The sequence below is a fragment of the Hevea brasiliensis genome, chromosome 3 (genome assembly GCF_030052815.1).
Source record: "Hevea brasiliensis isolate MT/VB/25A 57/8 chromosome 3, ASM3005281v1, whole genome shotgun sequence".
NCBI lineage: Eukaryota > Viridiplantae > Streptophyta > Magnoliopsida > Malpighiales > Euphorbiaceae > Hevea > Hevea brasiliensis.
The window spans coordinates 2689072-2714423 of record NC_079495.1 but is presented as its reverse complement, the minus strand read 5'-3'; the positions used below and the strand labels follow the sequence as shown (position 1 = coordinate 2714423).

Genomic DNA, 25352 nt, shown 5'->3' with positions numbered 1-25352 from the left:
CACCACTTGGGAAGACCTCTCGCAAGCTTTTCTAGCAAGGTATTTCCCACCTGCAAAGACTGCAAAGTTGAGGGCTGAACTCAACACCTTTAGGCAAAAGGAAGGTGAATCACTCTATGACGCATGAGAGAGATATAAAGACCTACAAAGGGAATGTCCACACCATGGCATAGAAAATTGGCGCCTAGTTCAGAATTTCTACAATGGGTTATTGCCCTCTGCAAGGTGTACAGTAGATTCAGCTGTAGAAGGTGATCTTATAGAGAAAACAATAGAACAAGCACTTAAACTTCCAGAGAGGATCACTTATCATAACTACGAGTGGTCAAATGAAAGGGGAAATACAAGAAGAACAGCAGGGATCTTGGAAATGGATGCCCTAAGCATGATAAATGCTCAATTTGACCAGCTCACCAAAAGGCTTGATAGAATGCAAGCAAATGCTATAGGGATGAACAACTAACACTGCAACAACTGCGAAGGACAGTGTATGACTTCAGAATGCTTCAACTTCAATGACCCCTCTATGGAACAACTGCACTATATTAAAAACGGAGGAAACTTTAACCAGAAGCAGCTTAGCAATCCATACTCAAACACTTTTAACCGTGGATGGAGAAACCACTCTAACTTCTCATGGTCCAACTCGCATAATCAACCCATGAACAAGCAGCAAGGGTACAGACCACCAACACCCCCAGGTTTTCAGAATAAAGGATAAAACCTTGCACAGCCACTGCCACCTCCTCAACCTCAACTACCTGAATCAAAGTTGACTATGGAATCCATGATGGAGGGCTTCCTAGCAGCCCAACAACAGCAAAATGAAATGATAAAGCAGTTAGCTTTTAGAATGGACCAACTAGCCACCCACAACAAGATGCTTGAAAAACAAATTGCTCAGCAGGCAAGTTCTTCAAGCAAGGCTACTGGTAAATTGCCAAGTCAACCAAAGATGAATCCTAAAAAACACTGTAAGGTAGTTACCTTGAGGATTGGCAGGACATTAGAGAAGCAATAATTAAAGGGAAAATCAACTGAATAACCCTCTGATGAATCTGACAGCCAAACAGAGGAAAAAGAAGAAGAAGCTAAAAAGAAGCAGGAAGAGGAAGCAAAGAAGAAAAAGAAACTACCAGAGCCATATCAACCTCCTCTACCTTTTCCCCAGAGATTTCATAAGGCTAAATTGGACAAGTAATTTGGAAAGTTTTTAAAAGTTTTGAAGAAACTCTAAATTAACATTCCCTTCACAGAAGCACTTTCTCAGATGCCATCCTACACTAAGTTCCTTAAAGAGATTCTTTCAAAGAAAAGAAAGTTAAAAGACTATGAGATTGTTGCTCTTATAGAGGAATGCAGTGCCATATTGCAAAATAAGCTGCCACCAAAGCTGAAGGATCCAGGAAGCTTCTCCATACCTTGTGTCGACACCATATTTTGGCCGATCCCCATAATCAATAAATTTCGAAGCCGATCCCCAACACTAAGTCTCTCCTTGCCAAACAACCACATTTCCGATCCCTCTTCAAAAGAACAGAATCCATACTAAGTCCCCATCAGTTAAAGCCTCACGGGTCTCTCAAACCAATTACCGAGTTCTTTGGCCAAGTCAATCACATTTTCGATCTCTTGTTTGACGAAACCAAACCAACGTCAGGTTTTTATGTCACCAGTCTTATTGCCAATCTCCCTTTTAAAAAAGTTTAGGAAATAATTGTTTGATAAAGTTAAAGTTCCAATCCGGTTTAATGATGATCTCGACCTTAAGTGTTCAAGCCAAATTTCCAATTTAAATCAAGTCTCATTTAGCGTTGGTTCCCTACCGATCTCATGCTTATTGTGTTTTCCGATCTCTTACACTTAGTCTAATAATCACTTTTAGTTGTTTTAATATGCTCAGACAATCAAGTACTTAAGCAATTTAGAGATTTTTCGATCACATCCATTCGCTGAACAAAAGGGGAATTTCATTTCATATTAAAATTTGTACAAGTCATTCGGCTGGGGGATCACCCCTAGCCTGATCTATATTTTGCTCACTTCCTCTCTCACCCTCAGCCTCCTCCTCACTTTCTTCTTCGTCTTGGGGACCCAGGTCTACCATCTAAGTGAAGTCCTCCTCGGGATATTGCTTCCTGAGCTCGGCCAAGAGATCCCTATGAGCGGTCACATAAGCACCGGCCTCCCTTGTTACCGCCTCTTCCTCTTTTGCTTTGAGCTCTTCAGTGAGGTGAGCAACTTCGCTAGCCCAGAGCGCCTGAACTTCCTCAAGAACACGATCTCGCTCGGCCAGAACATGAGCTTGCTCGGCCAGCTTGTCCTCATAGAACTTCATTCGCCCCTCAATTTGAGATATGTAGTCCTGAGCAGACGAAATTTAGGATCGGAGAGAAGCCACCTCATGACCCATCTTCTCGACATCCTTACCCAGACTGTGAGCCTTCTCCCGGACAATGTGCTGGTTCACCAAACACTCCACGTTCAGGCTCATAGACCGGGTCAGGATGTCATCAAGATTGTCCGGGGACAGCCTATCCCGATCCTCCCGAAGGCAGATGGAGGACCCTAGAACCTTAGCGAAACCCGAGTTCTCTCGAACCGTGCGGTTCTTCTCCAGCGAATGGATCAAGACTTGGGCACCGCGGGAAAGGGACCTCATAGGAGGTTGGGAAGGACCCCTTTCCGCACTCGAAGCGACTGGAGGAGGTGGAGGCGGCTCTTCTCGGCGAGGAGGAGATCAGACCACTTCTATGACCAGAGGTCCAGAAGGTTGAGACGAGCCTTCTTGTATTTCCCTGGGCTCATGACCGGGCGTTTGAAGCAGCTCGGAACGCTTCATCTCCCGTACCTTCCGGGAGATCTCTCTCTTCCGCTTCCGGCTCTCCTTGGAGGCTTCGCCGCTTGCCATACCTGCACAAAGAAGAGATCAGTGAGATCACTAAGGTCCAAAGATCTGAGATATAGAAAATACCGATGCCGACGTTAGAGAGGTGAAGCCCGCGATCTTGGCCGGTGACTAGGCCAAGATCGGAAAATAACCAATGCAATAATAAATACTTCAGAGATTGGAAAATAACCAATGCAATAATAATAAAATAATAATTGACAAAATAAAATTTTATTTCCAAAAGGTCAGATTACATCATTTGGGCGATCTCTAGAGATCGGATTACATTAAAGGCCTGATTACATCATTTGGGCGATCTCTAGAGATCGGATTACATTAAAGGTCTGATTACATCATTTGGGCGATCTCTAGAGATCGGATTACATCCTAAGGGCGATCTTTAGAGATCGGTGGAACATCCTATCTAAAAGGCCTATGTCAAAGCCTAGTCTCGTGGTTGAGTCAAAAGATGTGTTTGACCAGGAGACCGGCTGTTGACATAGGATAGATATACAGCTTAGATGGGGGGACTATGACTCTCATGAGTTTGAGAGAGGTCGTCATCAAAGTTACCGCTCGAAACCGAGCCGCTGTCGGAACACCCAGTGTGGTGAAGAGCCAGATGAACACCAAGGAGCAATCACCGGTGTTAAGGGGAATATTAACAGTCTTCTCGCCCGAAATCAGTTCGCTATTTGCATCGGTCAAACGATTCAAGATCAATGAGATCGAGGTCTTCGATCCAGGTCGGTAAATTAGTCCGGTTCTCTCACGGTCATCAAATGAAGTTATCATTTCCCTTTCATCAGGATCGTAAATTTTCAGGCAAGGAACAAAGCGGGCAACCGGAAAAAGATCAAAAGCGGTTACCATGTCCGGGAATGTTGCTGGAGCAATTAAAACAGAGAATGTGAGAGGAAAAGAGAAGAAGTTCAAATGCAGGGGCTTCCCGGTTGAAGGTATATATATATAGGAAAAATCCGAGCATTTATTGCGAGCGGAAAACGAAGCGAACGCCTTGGAAATCGAGGGAATAAATGCTTTGACTAAACCAGACCGGATGAAAGAGGAGACAGGAGTAGGAGAGATCGAAAAAGAGGAGCCCGACATGAGAAGATCGGAAAAGAGAAGAGATCGGAAAGCGAAGGGGATAAGACGCCTACCACGATCGTCATGATCAAAGCCAAGGTAGTTAAAGCGTTGCAGATGAAATCTCAACCGCACGCCCCAGAATCGCCCGCATTACTGACATATGCCAGGACATGTCATGACAGTACTGTACATCCTAATCCCCACCATTGATCCGACTTGTAAGGACGAGCCCGGAACCCTTTGATTGAAGAAGAAGACGACAAGACCAGCGCCTTTCACTCCTAGCCCTCGGATCGCCCCGGACAAGACAATTTGGGACCGTCAGATTAGAAGAGGAAAAGGACAAATATTCTGAAGGAAATCTCGGTCGTCCGTTCTGATTCTCTTTAATTCCTGAGCCTCAGATCATGTCCTTTGAAATCCTGACCCTCCATCTCCCTCAAAATAGATCTTGACCCTTCAGGTGAAGCACTCGGATCCTATAAATACCTGCATGAAAACTGTTCAAGGGGACGAAAAAAAAAAAAAAAGGGTGGGAATTATAGTGGAAGAACTCTGAAACTCAATTCAGTTTGTTACTCTGCTATTCTCTTTAGTTTGGATAGATAGAAAAACTTCAGAAACCTGTTTTCTAAAGTATTTTCTTGAAAGTAGTCTTGAATACTGAAACTCTTTATTTTCAGTTTGTTCATTGCTCCGAGACATTCTCACCATCAGGTCAGCCTTTGTTATCTTCATTTTCGACCAGGTTACTGCTTCGGCTTGATTGCATCATAACGAGATATTCATCATCTCAAGGCAAACCTCGGTCCTTAGGATATCAGCCTGTAACTTCACCACGCTTTTGTGACTCCATAGTTAATCCCATAGTTCCGATTCCCTACAGGTGAGTGTGCTTTACCGATGCTTTATTTAGTGCTCGTTTTTATTTTACGTATTTCTTTTGCTTCATGCTAGTAATGTTTGTCAGTTGCATATTGTGTTAAAAGGCCCCCGAAGAAAGCTTTTCTCAAATTTCCTTTTTGTTCATCAGTTCATTCTTTTTGAACTCTCAAACGTAAATGTTTTAGTCCCGAGTAGCGTATGAGTAGTTGGACAAAAATGTAGGTAATCGTATCTTAAGAGTCTCTTTAAAATATTGAAAGGTTTGAATAATAAGTCAGGAAATAGTAAAGTCGAATCACTGGAATAACATAGAAAACGATTGGGAAAGATGTCACAAGGCGGAATAAAACTAAATCTTAGATAAATAAATAGAACAGATCGGGTATCAAAAGGGTACTGGCTAGGCGACCACTCAGGAGGTCGGTAAAATTCAGTTCGGTATCCCCTGTCCAGTCACGAGGTACCAAGGAGTTAAAAGAAGTCTTATTCCGATCCCCGGCACCTGTGAATATCAGAACCCTTAGTCTTAGGCTCTTATAATGTGTAGCTGTAATCAAATTTCAATCGGTCGGAAAAGTCCTTATCCGACCCCCATTAAAATATAAGAGATCGGAGGAGAGTTCTTATCCGATTCTCACCTAAAATTTTAACAAATAATTTAAAAGAGGTCAGAGGAGAGTTCTTATCCGATCCTCAAGCCCAAAATTTTAATTAAAAGAGATCGGAGGAGAGTTCTTATCCGATTCTCACTTAAAAATTTTAATAAATATTAAAAGAGATCGGAGGAGAGTTCTTATCCAATTCTCAATTCAAAATATTTAAAAAGAGATCGGAGGAGAGTTCTTATCCGATTTTCAACCCAAAATTTTAATTAAAAAGAGATCGGATGAGAGTCCTTATCCGATTCTCAATCCAAAATTTTAACGAATATTTAAAAAGTGATCGGAGGAGAGTTCTTATTCGATCCAAAATTCTAATTTTAATCTAAAAGAGATCGGAGGAGAGTTCTTATCCGATTCTCAAATTGAATTCTAATAAATATATAAAATGGCCCCTCAAACAAAACTAATATACAACCGTAACTCACTAAGGTTGTCTCATTTACTTATGTATCTGGGTAATCCGAATTAGTGAAAAATCAAATATTCTTTTTTGTCAAAAGGATTAACATTTCCATTCAAACCATCCTAACTATCAATTCTAATTTATAAAGAACGCGAAGTTAAATCTGCTTACCCTTATTGAGGGACGAGGTGGGGTGCCTAACACCTTCCCTACCCGTTTACGGACCCCGAACCTAGAATCTCTGTTTTTAAAGTGGTTTCATTTTAATTTATTTTCGCAAATGGTTTTCTTTAATTTCCCTCAAAATTAAAGTGGCGACTCCTCACTCTTTCCCACTTCGGTGAGTGTTCGTCCAGGCGACCGCAAAACACCTTGCGACAGCTTGGCGACTCCACTGGGGACTTATCCCCAGTCTAGAGGTCCAAAAGTAGATTTAATTCTGCGATCAAATCATAGTTAGGTGGACTCACTCCGCAAAATTTTATTGTTGTTATTCATGCTAACCGTTTTGCTTGTCTTGCTTGTTTTACTTCCTACAGCGCTCTTCGTTTAAAAGAAAAAAAAAAGGAAAAATAAAAATCCCCCTGAATTGGGAAGAGGTAAAGGTGTCCCTACACACACTGAGCACTCACATAATGTCCTCACACACTTCAGCCCTATACCCGGGCTTTCTTACCCTTTTAGGAAAGTAGGAGGGGGTCATGTAGCGGTACCCGTGGGTTTTTACCCCGTTAGTATCCGTGAAGGCTTCTGCTCAAATTGAAACTCGTTCTATTCACTGTGATACCCGTGGAACTCTCCCGATAGTGTCATAGGGAATAGAATGGGGCTCTACTGTTTACAGTAGGGGCAATTTGGGAACCTGTGGCTTTTAGAAAATTAGACCTTGAGCTAAACTATCACGATAGCTGGAAGCCGTAGCAAGCTATCCTATAAGATAGAACTACCCAATTAGATAGCGCCCAGCCGGTTCTAGGACTCTCCTTACTTTAGGACAAAAGGGGCATACTTACTCTTACCCTATTCTTCTTGTGTTCTATTTAGTTCTTATTTTTGAGGGTAATCTTGGATCATACTGTTAAGTAAACCTACACACTTTCCTACTTGGATAAATGTGTAGGTGTCACTCTGCCAATAGTATAATCCAAGATTACCTGAATCTATCCTGCTAACAAGTTTTTCCCACAGGTATCACCAAATTAAGGTCTGTAAAAGGATAAGCATCATTTTTTTTAATATGGCATCCTCGAGTCAGTCGGCAGAAGAAGTTCTTGAATTAGAACAAAATACTAAACCATGGCCCAAAAATAGTTCAGTACCCCTACAAAATGACACTGGCTCATTACCTCCACTAGACCTGAGAAAGATTGAAGTCAAGATGAACAGTCTCGGGGGTCTGGCCAATGGTTGGAAGTCATTTCCCGATCAGGTCAAAGCACAATTTGAGAAGAAATATGGGAGGATTGCAACCTTGATGCAGGTTAAAGTTCAGGTCCCGGCACTAAAGGCCATGTTGCCAGTTTGGAACCCTAAGTTTGGGGTGTTCTCTTTCAACGACATTGATACTACTCCCACTATGGAAGAATATCAAGCGTTGCTAGAAATCCCTTATGCGGCGCAGAATTGGATTTACCTACACCTCGAACATAGGCAGACCTGGAAACGGTTCACATATATGCTGGGGATTGCACCAGAAGAAGCAAAGGCGAGGGAAACTATCAAAGGAAACACGCATGGATGGTATTGGACTTATCTCAAGAAGGGGTTAGATCAATGCATCCAAAATGAGCAGTGGGACCAAGCTTCATTGATACTCGCCTTAGTAGTCTACGGCCTGATCTTGTTCCCTGGACCTTCCGGAATCATAACCTGCAGTGTTGTAGAAATGTTCTGGGCAGTGGAGAAACAGAAGGTCAATCCAGTATCGGCAATTCTTGCCGAGACTTTCTTAACCCTTACTTACTGCAGACAACAAGGCAAGGGGTCCATTAAGTGTTGTGCTCAATTGTTGCATCTCTGGATTATCAGTCATATGTGTCCTGTGGAGACGAAGGGATTAACTTGGTACCTTGACCAGCCCCTCATCGAGAAAATGACCCGATTAGTAATCAGCCCGAAGGATGAACCGCAGTGGCAAGAACGGATTTTGAGCTTCAATAGCCACGACTACTGTTGGAGGAAATTGTGGACGTCAAGTCAATCCATTTTGATCAGCACGGGAGGTAATCAATCGGTATCCCTAATCGGAGTGACTGGATACACGAGTTACACTCCGGTGTTAGTAATGAGACAGTTTGGCTCAACACAGTTCAGAATCAACATTGAAGAATACCACCAAGGTCATTTCTACCATGAGCTCAAGGAAGAGGAAGGGTTGAAAATAGCTCGCAAATCTTGGGAAAACATCACTCTGATGGAGAGGTTGCCTAAGGGTCCGAGTGCCACGGGCGATTATCTTAAATGGAGGGCTGACAGGAACCAAGAACACTTAATTGCAGATTCAACAAAATTCGAAGACAGCGACCCTCGCCGAAACGTCCTATCAGAAGAAGCTAATAATCATCTGGCTGACTCACTACGGAAGGCAAACACCGAGAACTCGCAACTGCAAGAACAAATAAAACAGTTGGAGGATCAACAGCAGAACCTTAAAAGAAAAGTAAGAAGACTCAGGGAAGAGGCAAAAACCGAAAAGATGGGGTTCGAAGAGCAAGAGGCACGGTGGGAAAAGGAAAAAAGCTCTCTCCAAGCTCTGGTAAAAGAAGTAGAAGTACGGGATAGTAAGCTCCAGGAAAAAATGAAATACCAAGAGATACTCGTAGAAAAGTATAAACAAGAAAACAAAAAGAAGAAGCTCGAATTGAAGGAACAGGCACTACTCATCAACGATATTCTGAAAGAATGTGCTAAGGAAAGAAAGGAAAAGGAAAGACAAGCTGCTCTCTATCAGAAGCTGAAAGAGAATGTTGACCAGCTAGAGAGAATGATAGCACAAGGAAAACAAGAACTCTGACCTGAATCCGAATATGCTCTGAAAGTGTTCAACCCCGCCAGACAGGAAGAAAGGTTATATGAGTATCTCAAAAAATGTAATCTCATTATAAAGAACCTCCCTGAGCCTAGGCTGATGTAAAAAATGCTGAATTATTCAGTTAATAGGATAATTTTTGGGCCATTATTTAGCAAAATTATGAATGAATAGTATGACTCCCGTAGGAACCCCCTCGCCAGGGTCATGCGAAAAATTGGATGTGTCATATGGACAGGTATCATAAATGCGTATTCAATCCAGTCATTCACAGTCAGACTATCGAACGATGCCATGATGAAATTGATGCAATTATCCTTCTGCAGACTTCATTTTAGCTCCCAAATGCCACTGTATCCTTTGTCCGAACCAGGACCTTTAGTTTTTTTTAAAATTCAAAATTTATTAAAAGTTTTTTACTTCCCTACAGAAAATCAACATTGCTTCAAAAAAAGCAAGTCTGACCAAGCACACGGCTCAACCCAAACGAGTGTACTTAACAAGATCACGAACGAGAAGAATAATGGAAGACCAGGAACAAGTGCAGAACCTACAAGGGCAAGTGTCTGAGCTAAAAGATCAGGTCTCAGAACTTATGAGACTAATGAGGGAGATGTCCCAGAATAAACTTGCTTTAGAACCTAACTTACCACTACCTCCTCCACCACCTACAACAAATGATCCGCACCAAGCTTCAACTTCTTTTACCTTTCAATCACCTATCCCGAACCCGACAATCACTGTCAATCTGGCTACCATAAATAATGACCCACCTTTCTCCTACTATCCAGCTGTTTCTAATCCCAGACCATACCCTTCAGTCCTAGTTCCTCCAGTCCACTCCACCCCTCATCTCCCAACTGGGGGAGTATTTCATGCAATGGGAGAAAGTAAGACTAGGGAAAATGAGAAGCTGTCTGCTCTAGAGGAGAGATTGAGAGCAATAGAGGGGCTAAACATGTATGGTTCAGTCGATGTGGCGTCACTGAGATTGGTGCCAGACGTGGTGGTGCCGCCCAAGTTCAAAATCCCGGACTTCGACAAGTATACCGGGAACTCAGACTCCCGTATTCACCTGGCAACCTACATTGCCAAAATATCTGCCTTGACAGAAGATGACAGACTTCTCGTCCATTTCTTTCACGAGAGTCTCTCCGGGGAAGCCCTAAGATGGTGCATACAGTTGGACAAGAGCAAACTGCGCTCCTGGAAGGATTTGGCTGATGCATTCTTAAAGCAGTACAAATTTAACTATGATGTGGCCCCCACAAGGAGGGACCTACAAAACCTGGTGCAGAAAGACAGGGAAAGCTTCAAGGAATATGCCCAGATATGGAGAGAAAAAGCTGCAGAAGTATATCCTCCAGTGATCGATAATGAGTTATGCTCCTTGTTCATCGAGACGTTGAAGGCTCCTTACTTCAATTTGATGATTGGGAATACTTCCAATAGCTTCTCGGATATTATCCAAGCTGGCGAGAGAATAGAAGCTAATTTACGGATGGGACGACTGCAGGAGTTGACTGAGAACCCTGCGAAGAAGACTGCCAGTTTTGGCAAGAAAAAGGAGGGTGATGTGCATTTCATCACCCGGCAGAATAATTACTCCCCACTTCCCCAAAATAACTACCGGCCATACCCTCCCACTCATGGCCAAACCGTTGCAAACATTCCACCTCCTTTCCCAAATTATCCACACCCGCGCCCCCAGTATCCCCCACCTACAAATTACCAACCCAGACCACCTCCTCCTCCTACCCAACCCAGACCACCTCAAAATAACCCGAGACCACCAAGAAATCCTGATCCACCCCTTCCCCTCCCACTCAGCGAAATATACCGATACTTCGTCAGTATAAACCAGATAGTATCGGTTCCCCTAGACCCAATTCAGCCACCATACCCCAGGTGGTATGATGCCACTGCCCGTTGTGAGTATCATGGAGGGGCACAAGGGCATTCAACCGATAACTGCGGGGCACTCAGAGGGAGAGTGCACGCTTTAATCAGAAATGGGTGGTTAAAGATTGAGGGAAATGGTTCCCTCCCCAATGTTACCTCAAACTTGTTGCCCGATCATAATACGGGCAATGGTGTAAATATGATAGAGTCAAACGGAGAGAGGTCGGCACCAGAAGTAGACAAGCTAATTCCTCACTTTGAGGAAATTTTTAAGATGGCAGTAAGGGAAGGTTACCTCCACCCTCAAGCCTCAGAACATGAGGTTGAAACAGGATGCCCTTATCATGGAGGAGCGGCTGGCCATGAGCTGTAGAATTGTGAAGAATTTAAGCAAGAGGTCCAGAACTTATTGTCCCTCAAAGTTCTGAGCTGCCAGGCAAAACCAAAGATGGAGGGTGGAGTAAATACAACCCGACTCGGCCAAAACACCTCCACCCGTAATCACAGAATTACTTTCTCACCCCCAGTATCCTCACCTCCAGTGACAATCATACGAACCCCGCCTCAGCTCCCTGTCACAAATACCCATGCCATACCTTGGAATTATAACTTCCAAGTCTTCACTCAAGGAGCGTCGAGTAGTACATCGGCTCCTAATCTTGCTTCACCTTTGGCACCACCAAAACCGTGCTTCACTCCTCATGAGCATTTTAAGATGACTTATGCCGGACCTACCAGCAGTACTACTCCCCAAACTAATCCTCAGCCCGTCACTGCCACAAGATCCTCCCCACCTGAGCAAGAAGTTGAGTTTATAACTCGAAGTGGGAGATGTTATAGGAACGAAGAGAAAGAAAAGAAGCAAGGGAAAGTAAAAATGGGAGAGTCACAAAAGAGTACAGAGGAGGAGGTTGAGAAAACGAAAGAAGTAGAACCTACCGGACCAAGAGAGGAAGAGGAGCTACTGCTTCAAATAATGAAGCAAAGTGAGTATGATGTGGTGGAACAGTTAAGGAAGACACCTGCCCGAATTTCACTATTGTCACTAATTTTGAGCTCAGAGGTACACCATCAAGCCCTGCAGAAAATTCTAGATCAGGCCTTTGTGAACCCCGACATCACATCGGGGCAGTTCGAGAAGATAGTGGGACAAATCCGGGCATCCAGTTTTGTCACTTTTTTCGAGGAAGAGATAGATCCTGCAGGCTTGGCACACACTAAAGCCCTCCATGTGACAGTGAAATGTAAAGGTTGTATAGTGGCCAAGGTCTTTATTGATAATGGATCGGCACTCAATGTACTGCCTAGTGCCACCTTGGCCAGGCTACCGGTTGACCGATCGGATATACATCAGAGTGCTATGGTGGTAAGAGCCTTTGACGGTACAAGAAGAGAAGTCCTGGGAGACATTGATTTGCCCCTCCAAATTGGCGCATGCACCTTCAACGTCACATTCCAAGTGATGAATATTGAACCAGCCTACACTATGTTGCTGGGGAGGCCTTGGATCCATTCAGCGAATGCTGTTCCTTCAACTTTGCACCAGAAGATAAAGTACATTATGGACGGCAAAATCATCACTGTGAAGGGAGAAGAAGCCATATTGGTCACCAAGCCACAATCACTTCCTTATGTGGAAGCGGCTGACGAGTCGTTGGAAAGCTCCTTCCAGGCCCTCGAACTACAAGAAAACGTCTCAAGAAATGAAGGGGCTATGGCTATGGTAGCCAAGATAATGTCAAAGAATGGGTATGAAGAGGGTAAAGGCCTAGGTGCCGCATTGCAAGAGATTATTGAACCTATACCGGCTATCCAGAAGGTAGGCCGCTGCGGTTTGGGTTATAAGGAAGATGCCCTCATGGATGGGTGATTCTGGATGAGGAACAGACTTCGGGATCAGAGATTCGATCAGAAAATCGGGAGAATGAAGGTAGTCCCGAGAATCACGGAAGTCTTCACTAAACCGGTCATTGAAAATCCGGCAGAGGTAAAAGAATCACCCGATGAACCATCCATCGATGTCATCCACTTGGATTCCTTGTATGGGGCTCTAGTCTCGCCAATGGCTGAGGGGCAAGAACTGGACAACTGGACAGCAGAGGACATCCCTGTACTTAATTTCGAGTAAAGTACTTTTGGTTATCTACACTTGATCATTTTGTCCATGGTGGCAAGTGTAATATTGTAAATGGACCCTTTTTTTTATGTCATAAATGTTAACAGATTAATAGCGCATTTTATATCCAATTCTCTTTTTCTTTTCCTTTTGAATTCCATCCTTATAATATATTTTATTTTCGTTCATTCAGGACCATTCATCAAATAGCACCTAATAATTCAATAGACTCAGAAATTCCTCTGGTTAATTTTGAAATCCCCATAACTGCCATAACTTCAAGTGATCCTGAGGTGGAGCTCGCAGAAGAAAGACATGAAAGAGATGAGCCTTCCCTAGTGCCTTGTGGAGACAAAACGTGCACCATAAACTTAGGCACGGAAGAAGAGAAAAGGGAACTTAAGGTTGTGGAGAGTGAAGAATTAGAAGTTATGATCAGTCTGCTTAGGGAATTCCTAGACGTATTTTCATGGAGTTATGATGATATGATTGGTTTGGACCCTCATATAGTGAAGCACAAAATTCCCCTAATTCTAGGGACCATCCCGGTAAAGCAGAAATTAAGAAGAATGAACCTTGACACACTGCTTAAAGTTAGGGATGAAGTCAAAAAACAATATGATGCTAGGTTCCTGGAAGTGGTCAAATATCCCCAATGGGTAGCTAACGTTGTCCCGGTAATGAAGAAGGACGGGAGAGTCAGGGTGTGCGTTGATTACAGGGATCTTAATAAAGCAAGCTTGAAAGATGATTTCCCTCTCCCTCACATTGATGTGTTAGTAGACAATGCTGCGGGATTGGGTAGGTGTTCGTGTATCGATGGGGCATCAGGGTACAATCAAATCCCAATGGATGAGGAAGACAAGGAGAAAACTGCTTTTATCACTCAGTGGGGGGTATTTTGCTATCGGGTCATGCCTTTCGGGTTAAGGAATGCTGGAGCCACTTACCAACGTGCTATGGTCACATTATTCCATGATATGATGCATAAAGAAGTGGAGGTGTACGTGGATGATATGACCATCAAATCCAGGGGAGAAGAGAGCCATGTGCAGGTAATGAGGAAAGTATTCGAAAGACTCAGGAAATATCAGCTGAAACTGAACCCTGCCAAATGCATATTCGAAGCTAGATCAGGGAAATTGTTGGGATTCATAGTGAGCGAGAAGGGAATAGAAGTTGATCCGGACAAAGTTCGAGCTATTCAAGAGATGCCATCCCCAAGAACAGAAAGAGAGGTGCGCAGTTTCCTGGGGAAGTTGAACTATATATCAAGATTTATTTCCAATCTCACTGCTAAAGCTGAGCCAATTTTTAAACTACTCTGAAAGAACAACACTACTCAATGGGATTCGGTCTGTCAAGAGGCTTTTGAGAAAATCAAGCAGTACCTGTCTAATCCACCAGTATTGGTTCCACCAGTGGCGGGAAGGCCTCTGATTCTGTATATGGCGGTCCAACAAAGATCAATGGGATGTGTTTTGGGGCAACATGATGATACCGGCCGAAAGGAGAGGGCTATCTATTACCTGAGCAAAAAGTTCAATGATTGTGAGTCAAGGTACTCTTTCCTAGAGAAAACTTGCTGCGCGTTAGCCTGGACAGCAAATCGCCTCAAACACTACATGTTGAATCACAAGACATGGCTCATCTCCAGGATGGATCCTATCAAATATGTATTCGAAAGCCCATTCGTGCCAAGAAGGATAGCTAAATGGCAGGTCATACTCTCCTAATATAACATTGTCTATATGACCCGGAAAGCGGTGAAAGGTAGCGTAATCGCTGATCTCCTAGCAAAAAACCCTATCCAGGATTATCAAGCTCAGGATTTTGAGTTCCCCGATGAGCATATTAACGAAGTAGACTGCGGAGAAGAAGACCCAGCTGATGTATGGGAAATGTATTTCGATGGAGCTGTCAATTTGTCCGGTAATGGAATCGGAGCTGTATTGGTATCCCCGGATGGACAACACTTTCCGATAGCTATCAAGTTGAGGTTTGATTGCACCAATAATGTCACGGAATATGAAGCTTGTGTAATGGGTCTACAAGCTGCTATCGAAATGAAAATCAGAAAGTTGGAGGTATATGGAGACTCAGCCCTGATCATTTATCAAGTCAAAGGAGAATGGCAAACCAAGGATCCGAAGCTAATCCCATATCAGAAGTACTTACTGGAGCTGATTAAGAAATTCAAAGAAATCTCTTTCACTCACCTTAGTCGAGACAAGAATCAATTTGCAGATGCCTTAGCCACTCTGGCTGTTATGGCTCAAATGGAAGAAGGGCAGACGACTCAGGTATTGAGGATTAAGGTAAGAAGTGAACCAGCTTACTGCTTCATGATCAAAGAAGAACCTGATGGTAAACCTTGGTACCATAACATCTTGCTTTATAGCAGAACTAGAGAATTCCCCTCAGGGGCGAGTAAAAACGAAAAAAAGATGATTCGGAGATTAGCATTGGGATACTTCCCCAGCGGAGAGACCCTATACAAGAGAAGCTCCAATGGCGAATTGTTGAGATGTGTGGATGCAAAAGAGGCGAAGAGAATCCTCTCCGAGACTCATGAGGGAAACTGTGCAACCCATGCCAATGGGCATATGATGGCTAAGCAAATCATGCGACGGGGATATTTTTGGACTACAATGGAAAAGGATTGCATCGAGCATTTTCGAAAGTGCCATAAGTGTCAGATCTATGCGGATCCGATAAATGTGCCGCCTCACAAATTGTTCAACCTCGTCTCACCATGGCCTTTTGCAATGTGGGGCATCGATGTGATTAGTCCCATCAACCCTAAGGCGTCCAATGGGCACAGATTTATCCTAGTAGCTATCGACTATTTCTCTAAATGGGTCGAAGCGACATCCTATGCTCACATTATACAGAACACATTTCTCAAATTCGTCAGAAATAATATCATTTGCCGGCACGGTCTCCCAATGAAATCGTCACTGACAACGCCAAGAATTTGAATGGTCCGAAGATTCAGAAATTATGTGATCAATACAAGATCCGACATCTCAATTCTTCCCCATACCGTCCCCAGATGAATGGAGCGGTGGAAGTCGCAAACAAAAATCTCAAGAGGATAATCTGGAAAATGACAGTCACATATAGGGATTGGCATAATATGCTTCCCTACGCTTTTCACGCATATCGAACTTCTGTAAGGACCTCAACTGGTGCAACTCCTTACTCGCTGGTTTATGGGATGGAGGCTGTATTAACTATTGAAGTTGAAATTCCTTCCCTGAGGATTCTGAAGGAATCAGGGATTGATGAGTCAGAGTGGATCCAGTCGAGGTTGGATCAATTAAACTTGCTAGACGAGAAAAGGCTAGCAGCAGCATGTCATGGGAAGTTATACCAGAGGAGAATGGCCAGGGCATTTGACAAAAGCGTTCGTCCACGCGAGTTCCAACTCGGGGACCTAGTTCTGAAGAAAGTGCTGCTAAATCAAAACGATCCCCGGGGTAAATGGTCACCAACCTACGAGGGACCCTATGTGATTAAAAAGGCATTTTCTGGTGGGGCCTTGACCTTGACCCACATGGACGGTGAAGAATTTCCAAGACCTGTGAATGCTGACACCGTCAAGAGATAATATGCCTGAAAAAAAAAAAAAAAAAAAGAAAAAAGAAAAAGAGTAGGGGTGAAAACCCGAAAGGGCGCTCCTAGCAAAATGTGTGAAAGAAGGCAAAAACCCTTGAAGGGCGCTTTCTGTAAAATGAGTGAGGAATGAAAACTCGAAAGGGCGTCCTGAAAGAGCGAGCAAAAAAAAAAAAAATCTAGGGGTGAAAACCTGAAAGGGCATCCCAAGAACCAAAAGGGAGAAATAAGGAAAGGAGCATGAAACCGAGAAGGGAAATAAACCGTCATGGCATGAGACTTCAGAGTACTAGAAATAATAGCAGTTAAGGGACTTCAAATCTAATCACAAGGAATATGTGAGATCTATCCTTGTACCCTTTTTCTTTGAAACTCTATCTTTGTTTTTATTAAAACCGTAATAAAGTCATACTTCATTCCCTATGCTTTTATCTTTCCCTTATACTCATTCTTTAACTTTATCCTTCTGCAATCTCGTTATTTAATGCGCTATTAATCAGTTAAAATTTTTGCCATAAGATTAGGATTTGACAATTGATAACCTCACGTACTTTACTATGAGATTTGCAAGGAACGGCCTGAAAAAAAAAAAAAATAGAGGTGAAAACCTGGAAGGGCGCTTCTAGTCAAATGGACAAAAGGAAAGTGAAAACCCGCAAGGGCGCTTTTCGCAAAGTAAGAAGAAAGTCAAGAACTGAAAAGGGGCATCCGAAGAAAAGAGGTCGTAGGTCAAGTCTTGTAACTCGTCCTCCATTAATCATTGGCCTTCGGGATCCTGTTAAGTACACTTCATCGGGGAAGAACTTCTCGTGTCGAGACTAGACCTACTCTGTAAGTTGATTTTAATTTCTTGCATTTTAAATTTCCTGTTATCAACCTCTGGTTCCTTGATCTAAGTTGATTTTAATTTCCTGCACTTTAAATTTCCTGTTATCAACCTCTGGTTCCTTGATCTAAGTTGATTTTAATTTCCTGCACTTTAAATTTCCTGTTATCAACCTCTGGTTCCTTGATCTAAGTTGATTTTAATTTTCAGCATTTAAATTTTCTGTTATCAACCTCTGGTTCCTTGATCTAAGTTGATTTTAATTTCCTGCATTTTAAATTTCTTGTTATCAACCTCTGGTTCCTTGATCTAAGTTGATTTTAATTTCCTGCATTTTAAATTTCCTGTTATCAACCTTTGGTTCCTTGATCTAAGTTGATTTTAATTTTCAGCACTTTAAATTTCCTGTTATCAACCTCTGGCTCCTTGATCTAAGTTGATTTTAATTTCCAGCACTTTAAATTTCCTGTTATCAACCTCTGGTTCCTTGATCTAAGTTGATTTTAATTTCCTGCATTTTAAATTTCCTGTTATCAACCTCTGGTTCCTTGATCTAAGTTGATTTTAATTTTCTGCATTTTAAATTTCCTGTTATCAATCTCTGGTTCCTTGATCTAAGTTGATTTTAATTTCCTGCATTTTAAATTTCCTGTTATCAACCTCTGGTTCCTTGATCTAAGTTGATTTTAATTTTCAGCATTTAAATTTCCTGTTATCAACCTCTGGTTCCTTGATCTAAGTTGATTTTAATTTCCTGCATTTTAAATTTCCTGTTATCAACCTCTGGTTCCTTGATCTAAGTTGATTTTAATTTCCTGCATTTTAAATTTCCTGTTATCAACCTCTGGTTCCTTGATCTAAGTTGATTTTAATTTCCTGCATTTTAAATTTCCTATTACCAACCTCTGGTTCCTTGATCTAAGTTGATTTTAATTTTCTGGCATTTTAACTCCTGTTACCAATCTCTAGGTCACTAACTTAGGTAGGCTTTAGTTCCCTAACTTCGAACACCTAATCGTCCAAAATATGGGTCTGAATCTTTACATAATTCCTACACGGGAAAATTTTTCCCTTTAAAAGAAATTATGTAAAGAGGGGCAGCTGTCGACACCATATTTTGGCCGATCCCCAGAATCAATAAATTTTGAAGCCGATCCCCAACACTAAGTCTCTCCTTGCCAAACAACCACATTTCCAATCCCTCTTCAAAAGAACAGAATCCATACTAAGTCCCCATCAGTTAAAGCCTCACGGGTCTCTCAAACCAATTACCGAGTTCTTTGGCCAAGTCAATCACATTTTCGATCTCTTGTTTGACGAAACCAAACCAACGTCAGGTTTTTATGTCGCCAGTCTTATTGCCGATCTCCCTTTTAAAAAAGTTTGGGAAATAATTGTTTGATAAAGTTAAAGTTCCAATCCGGTTTAATGATGATCTCGACCTTAAGTGTTCAAGCCAAATTTCCAATTTAAATCAAGTCCCGTTTAGCGTTGGTTCCCTACCGATCTCATGCTTATTGTGTTTTCCGATCTCTTACACTTAGACTAATAATCACTTTTAGTTGTTTTAATACGCTCAGACAATCAAGTACTTAAGCAATTTAGAGATTTTCCGATCACATCCATTCGCTGAACAAAAGGGGAATTTCATTTCATATTAAAATTTGTACAAGTCATTCGGCTGGGGGATCACCCCCAGCCTGATCTACATTTTGCTCACTTCCTCTCTCACCCTCAGCCTCCTCCTCGCTTTCTTCTTCGTCTTGAGGAGCCAGGTCTACCATCCAAGTGAAGTCCTCCTCGAGATATCGCTTCCTGAGCTCGGCCAAGAGATCCCTATGAGCAGTCACATAAGCACTGGCCTCCCTTGTTCCCGCCTCTTCCTCTTTTGCTTTGAGCTCTTCAGTGAGGTGAGCAACTTCGCCGGCCCGAAGCGCCTGAACTTCCTCAAAAACACGATCTCGCTCGGCCAGAACATGAGCTTGCTCGGCCAGCTTGTCCTCATAGAACTTCATTCGCCCCTCAATTTGAGATATGTAATCCTGAGCAGACGAAAGTTGGGATCGAAGAGAAGCCACCTCATGACCCATCTTCTCGACCTCCTTACCCAGACGGTGAGCCTTCTCCCGGACAATGTGCTGGTTCACCAAACACTCCACGTTTAGGCTCATAGACCGGGTCAGGATGTCATCAAGATTGTCCGGGGACAGCCTATCCCAATCCTCCCGAAGGCAGATGGAGGACCCTAGAACCTTAGCGAAACCCGGGTTCTCTCGAACCGTGTGGTTCTTCTCCAGCGAGTGGATCAAGACTTGGGCACCGCGGGAAAGGGACCTCACAGGAGGTTGGGAAGGACCCCCTTCCGCACTCGAAGAGACTGGAGGAGGTGGAGGCGGCTCTTCTCGGCGAGGAGGAGATTGGACCACTTCTATGACCGGAGGTCCAGAAGGTTAAGACGAGCCTTCTTGTATTTCCCCGGGCTCATGACCGGGCGTTTGAAGCAACTCGGAACGCTTCATCTCCCATACCTTCCGGGAGATCTCTCTCTTCCGCTTCCGGCTCTCCTTGGAGGCTTCGCCACTTGCCATACCTGCACAAAGAAGAGGTCAGTGAGATCGCTAAGGTCCAAAGATCTGATATATAGAAAATACCGATGCCGAGGTCAGAGAGCTGAAGCCCGCGATCTTGACCGGTGACCAGCTGCATAGTCCAATGATGCAGCTCGGCCGTCATTGCATCCAAACAAGAGAACTTCTCTCTAGATGCCTGCTCCTTCAACTCCATCACCATTGCACCCTCCTCCCTATTTAGGGCGATGTGCTTCGTAAGCAAGGGACCCTAATGCAGCCAGCTACGAGGGAAGCCCTCAAAACCGTTCGGAATTTTGCTCCTCAGAATGAAGAAGCGATTCTTCCAATTCTTCAGGGAGGAGGGCAGATCGGTAAAAAGCCCGCAATGTGGCTTCGCCTGGAAGAACCAATACTCGTCGTCCTTTCGACGAGTTAATCTATTTAGTTCAGCCAATACCTTGGCTGTAGGACGGAGTCCCTTAGCTCGGCAAAGGCCCCTGAAGGCCATTAGGATCCGCCACGAGTTCGGGTGAATTTGGGCGATGCACACTTAGTGATATTTTAAAACTTCTTTGAAAAAGTCGTCAAGAGGAAACCGCAACCCGGCTTTCAACTGTTCTTCGTATACCATGATCATATCATTCTCTTCGAAGAAGTAATCGGCTCGGTGATCACCGTGACACCGGATAAGTTCGTACGAATCGGGCCGGATGTTGTACTCCTGGCTGAATGACTGCAGGTCGGTTTCTTGCAAGATTGATGGCAGCTCGTCCATGGGAAGACTTTCCCTCCCCGAAGAAGGCACATGCCTTGATGGTGCTGCTTGCCCCCGTGCTGGAACGGAGACCCTAGGAGGTTCAGGTCGCACGCTTGGTCCGACCACCTCCAATTCATCAGACGACCACGAGATCTGAATGGGAGGGTTCGTCGCTCCCTGACCCTCGGCGTCGCTCATTTTCAAAGGAAATAAAGAATTTAAACTAAAAGAAGGATCAAAACCCTTACCGGAGCTTGATCGGTGTCGGAAGAACTTGAGAGAACGAGAGAATTTTGAAATTGTCCGCGAGAAGCCAAAAATAACATAAGGGAGCAAATGGCTGGCCCATCCCCTATTTATACCCGTCCGAGCATTTAATGCTCACGGTGTCCCAAGCGGCGCATCCGTTAACGAGATTTGCCAGCCTTTTCTGACACGCCTCGCATATGTCCCAAAGATTCTCTAGGGAGATCGGCTAGTTAGAGATCGGTAGATTGAGATAAATATCTTGAATTACAGATCGAATAAGGGTCATTCAAATTAAGAGTCGGATCGGGTAAATACTTCAGAGATCGGAAAATAACCAATGCAATAATAATAAAATAATAATTGACAAAATAAAATTTTATTTCCAAAAGGTCGGATTACATCATTTGGGCGATCTCTAGAGATCGGATTACATTAAAAGTCTGATTACATCATTTGGGCGATCTCTAAAGATCGGATTACATTAAAGGTCTGATTACATCATTTGGGCGATCTCTAGAGATCGGATTACATTAAAGGTCTGATTACATCCTAAGGGCGATCTTTAGAGATCGGTGGAACATCCTATCTAAAAGGCCTATGTCAAAGCCTAGTCTCGTGGCTGAGTCAAAAGATGTGTTTGACCAGGAGACCGGCTGTTGACATCGGATAGATGTACAGCTTAGATGGGGGGACTATGACTCTCATGAGAATGAGAGAGGTCGTCATCAAAGTTACCTCTTGAAACCGAGCCGCAGTCGAAACACCCAATGTGGTGAGGAGCCAAATGAACGCCAAGGAGCAGTCACCGGTGTTAAGGGGAATATTAACAGTCTTCTAGCCCGAAATCAGTTCACCATTTACATCGGTCGAACGATTCAAGATCAATGAGATCGAGGTCTTCGATCCAAGTCGGTAAATTAGTCCGGTTCTCTCACGGTCATCAAATGAAGTTATCATTTCCCGTTCACCAGGATCGTAAATTTTCAGGCAAGGAACAAAGCGGGCAACCGGAAAAAGATCAAAAGCGGTTACCATGTCCGGGAATGTTGTAGGAGCAATTAAAACAGAGAATGTGAGAGGAAAAGAGAAGAAGTTCAAATGCAGGGGGCTTCCCGGTTGAAGGTATATATATAGGAAAAATTCGAGCATTTATTGCGAGCGGAAAATGAAGCCAACGCCTCGAAAATCGAGGGAATAAATGCTTTGACTAAACCAGACAGGATGAAGGAGGAGACCGGAGTAGGAGAGATCGGAAAAGAGGAGCCCGGCATGAGAAGATCGAAAAAGAGAAGAGATTGGAAAGCGAAGGGGATAAGACGCCTACCACGATCGTCATGATCAAAGCCAAGGTAGTTAAAGCATTGCAGATGAAATCTCAACCGCACGCCCCAAAATTGCCCGCATTACTGACATATGCCAGGACATGTCATGACAGTAATGTACATCCTAATCCCCACAGTTGATCCGACTTGTAAGGACTAGCCCGGAACCCTTTGATCGAAGAAGAAGACGACAAGACCAGCGCCTTTCACTCCTAGCCCTCGGATCGCCCCGGACAAGAGAATTTGGACCGTCAGATTAGAAGAGGAAAAGGACAAATATTCTGAAGGAAATCTCGATCGTCCGTTCTGATTCTCTTTAATTCCTGAGCCTCAGATCATGTCCTTTGAAATCCTGACCCTCCATCTCCCTCAAAATAGATCTTGACCCTTCAGGTGAAGCACCCGGTTCCTATAAATACCTGCATGAAAACTGTTCAAGGGGACGGAAAAAAAAAAAAAAAGGGTGGGAATTATAGTGGAAGAACTCTGAAACTCGATTCAGTTTGTTACTCTGCTATTCTCTTTAGTTTGGATAGATAGAAAAACTTCAGAAACCAGTTTTCTAAAGTATTTTCTTGAACGTGGTCTTGAATACTGAAACTCTTTATTTTCAGTTTGTTCATTGCTCCGTGACATTCTCACCATCAGGTCAGCCTTTGTTATCTGCATTTCCGACCATGTTACTGCTTCGGCTTGATTGCATCATAACGAGATATTCATCATCTCAAGACAAACCTCGATCCTTAGGATATCAGCCTGTAACTTCACCACGCTTTTGTGACTCCATAGTTAATCCCATAGTTCTAATTCCCTACAGGTGAGTGTGCTTTACCGATGCTTTATTTAGTGCTCATTTTTATTTTACGTATTTCTTTTGCTTCATGCTAGTAATGTTCGTCAGTTGCATATTGTGTTAAAAGGCCCCCAAACGAAGCTTTTCTCAAATTTCCTTTTTGTTCATCAGTTCATTCTTTTTGAACTCTCAAACGTAAATGTTCTAGTCGCGAGTAGCGTATGAGTAGTTGGACAAAAATGTAGGTAATCGTATCTTAAGAGTCTCTTTAAAATATTGAAAGGTTTGAATAATAAGTCAGGAAATAGTAAAGTCGAATCACTGGAACAACATAGAAAACGATTGGGAAAGACGTCACAAGGCGGAATAAAACTAAATCTTAGATAAATAAATAAAACAGATCGAGTATCAAAAGGGTACTGGCTAGGCGACCACTCAGGAGGTTGGTAAAATTCAGTTCGGTATCCCCTGTCCAGTCACGAGGTACCAAGGAGTTAAAAGAAGTCTTATTCCGATCCCCGGCACCTGTGAATATCAGAACCCTTAGTCTTAGGCTCTTATAATGTGTAGCTGTAATCAAATTTCAATCGGTCGGAAAAGTCCTTATCCGACCCCCATTAAAATATAAGAGATCGGAGGAGAGTTCTTATCCGATTCTCACCTAAAATTTTAACAAATAATTTAAAAGAGGTCGGATGAGAGTTCTTATCCGATCCTCAAGTCCAAAATTTTAATTAAAAGAGATCGGAGGAGAGTTCTTATCCGATTCTCAATTCAAAATATTTAAAAAGAGATCGGAGGAGAGTTCTTATCCGATTTTCAACCCAAAATTTTAATTAAAAAGAGATCGGAGGAGAGTCCTTATCCGATTCTCAATCTAAAATTTTAACGAATATTTAAAAAGTGATCGGAGGAGAGTTCTTATTCGATCAAAAATTCTAATTTTAATCTAAAAGATATCGGAGGAGAGTTCTTATCCAATTCTCAAATTGAATTCTAATAAATATATAAAATGGCCCCTCAAACAAAACTAATATACAACAGTAACTCACTAAAGTTGTCTCATTTACTTATGTATCTGGGTAATCTGAATTAGTGAAAAATCAAATATTCCTTTTTGTCAAAAGGATTAACATTTCCATTCAAACCATCCTAACTATCAATTCTAATTTATAAAGAAAGCGAAGTTAAATCTGCTTACACTTATTGAGGGACGAGGTGAGGTGCCTAACACCTTCCCCACCCGTTTACGGACCCCAAACCTAGAATCTCTGTTTTTGAAGTGGTTTCGTTTTAATTTATTTTCGCAAATGGTTTTCTTTAATTTCTCTCAAAATTAAAGTGGCGACTCCTCACTATTTTCCACTTCGATGAGTGTTCGTCCAGGCGACCGCAAAACACCTTGCGACACCTTGTCTTATTGGCAATATGAAGATAGACAAGGCACTCTATGATCTAGGGGCAAGTGTAAGCCTGATGCCTTTATCAATATGTCAAAAGCTGGATGTAGGAGAGCTAAAACACACAACAATTTCACTACAACTAGCTGATCGATCTATTAAATACCTGGTGGAGATCCTAGAAAACATCCCCATCAAGGTGGGGAAATTCTTCATCCCAGTTGATTTTGTTGTCTTGGAAATGGAGGAAGATGTTCAAATTCCTATCATCCTGGGAAGGCCTTTCTTGGCAACCACCAGTGCTATCATAGATGTTAAGAATGGGCAGTTAACTCTCAAGGTAGGAGATGAAGAAGTGGAATTCAACCTATTTAAAGCAATGAAGCACAAGCTTGAACCTGATGAATGCTTGAAGGTTGACATAATGGACAAGTTAGTTGAAGAGGAATTTTATAAAGTACATCCCAAAGATCCTCTTGAAGCATGCATTGTGTACAGCCAAACAGCAGATAATGAGAACACAGAAATTGCAGCTTGTGCACAATTTTTAATAGCTAATCCATCCCTACCCTTAGCTCAATCTTTTAAGGTGGAAGAGCTAAAAGAAGAACAGCCTAAGAGCCGGTAGCAGGAAGACACTAAACAGGTAGAAGTATAGAGCGAAACCTCAGGTGCCTTCAAGGTTAATGGGTAGAGATTGAAGCCATATTTGCTAGGGGATAAAATTGAAGATGGATTTACCCAATCCTACAACACCCCTCCACCTCAAAAATGAAGCTGAAAAATAATCCAGCTAATGACTATAAATAAGTGCTCCTTGGGAGGCAACCCAAACACTT

General features: G+C 42.9%; 1 pseudogene; it reads left to right on the top strand.

The window, feature by feature from the left end:
* Positions 1-1270: 1270 nt before the first annotated feature.
* On the top strand, positions 1271-25141 carry LOC131178802 (uncharacterized; annotated as a pseudogene).
* Positions 25142-25352: the final 211 nt, after the last annotated feature.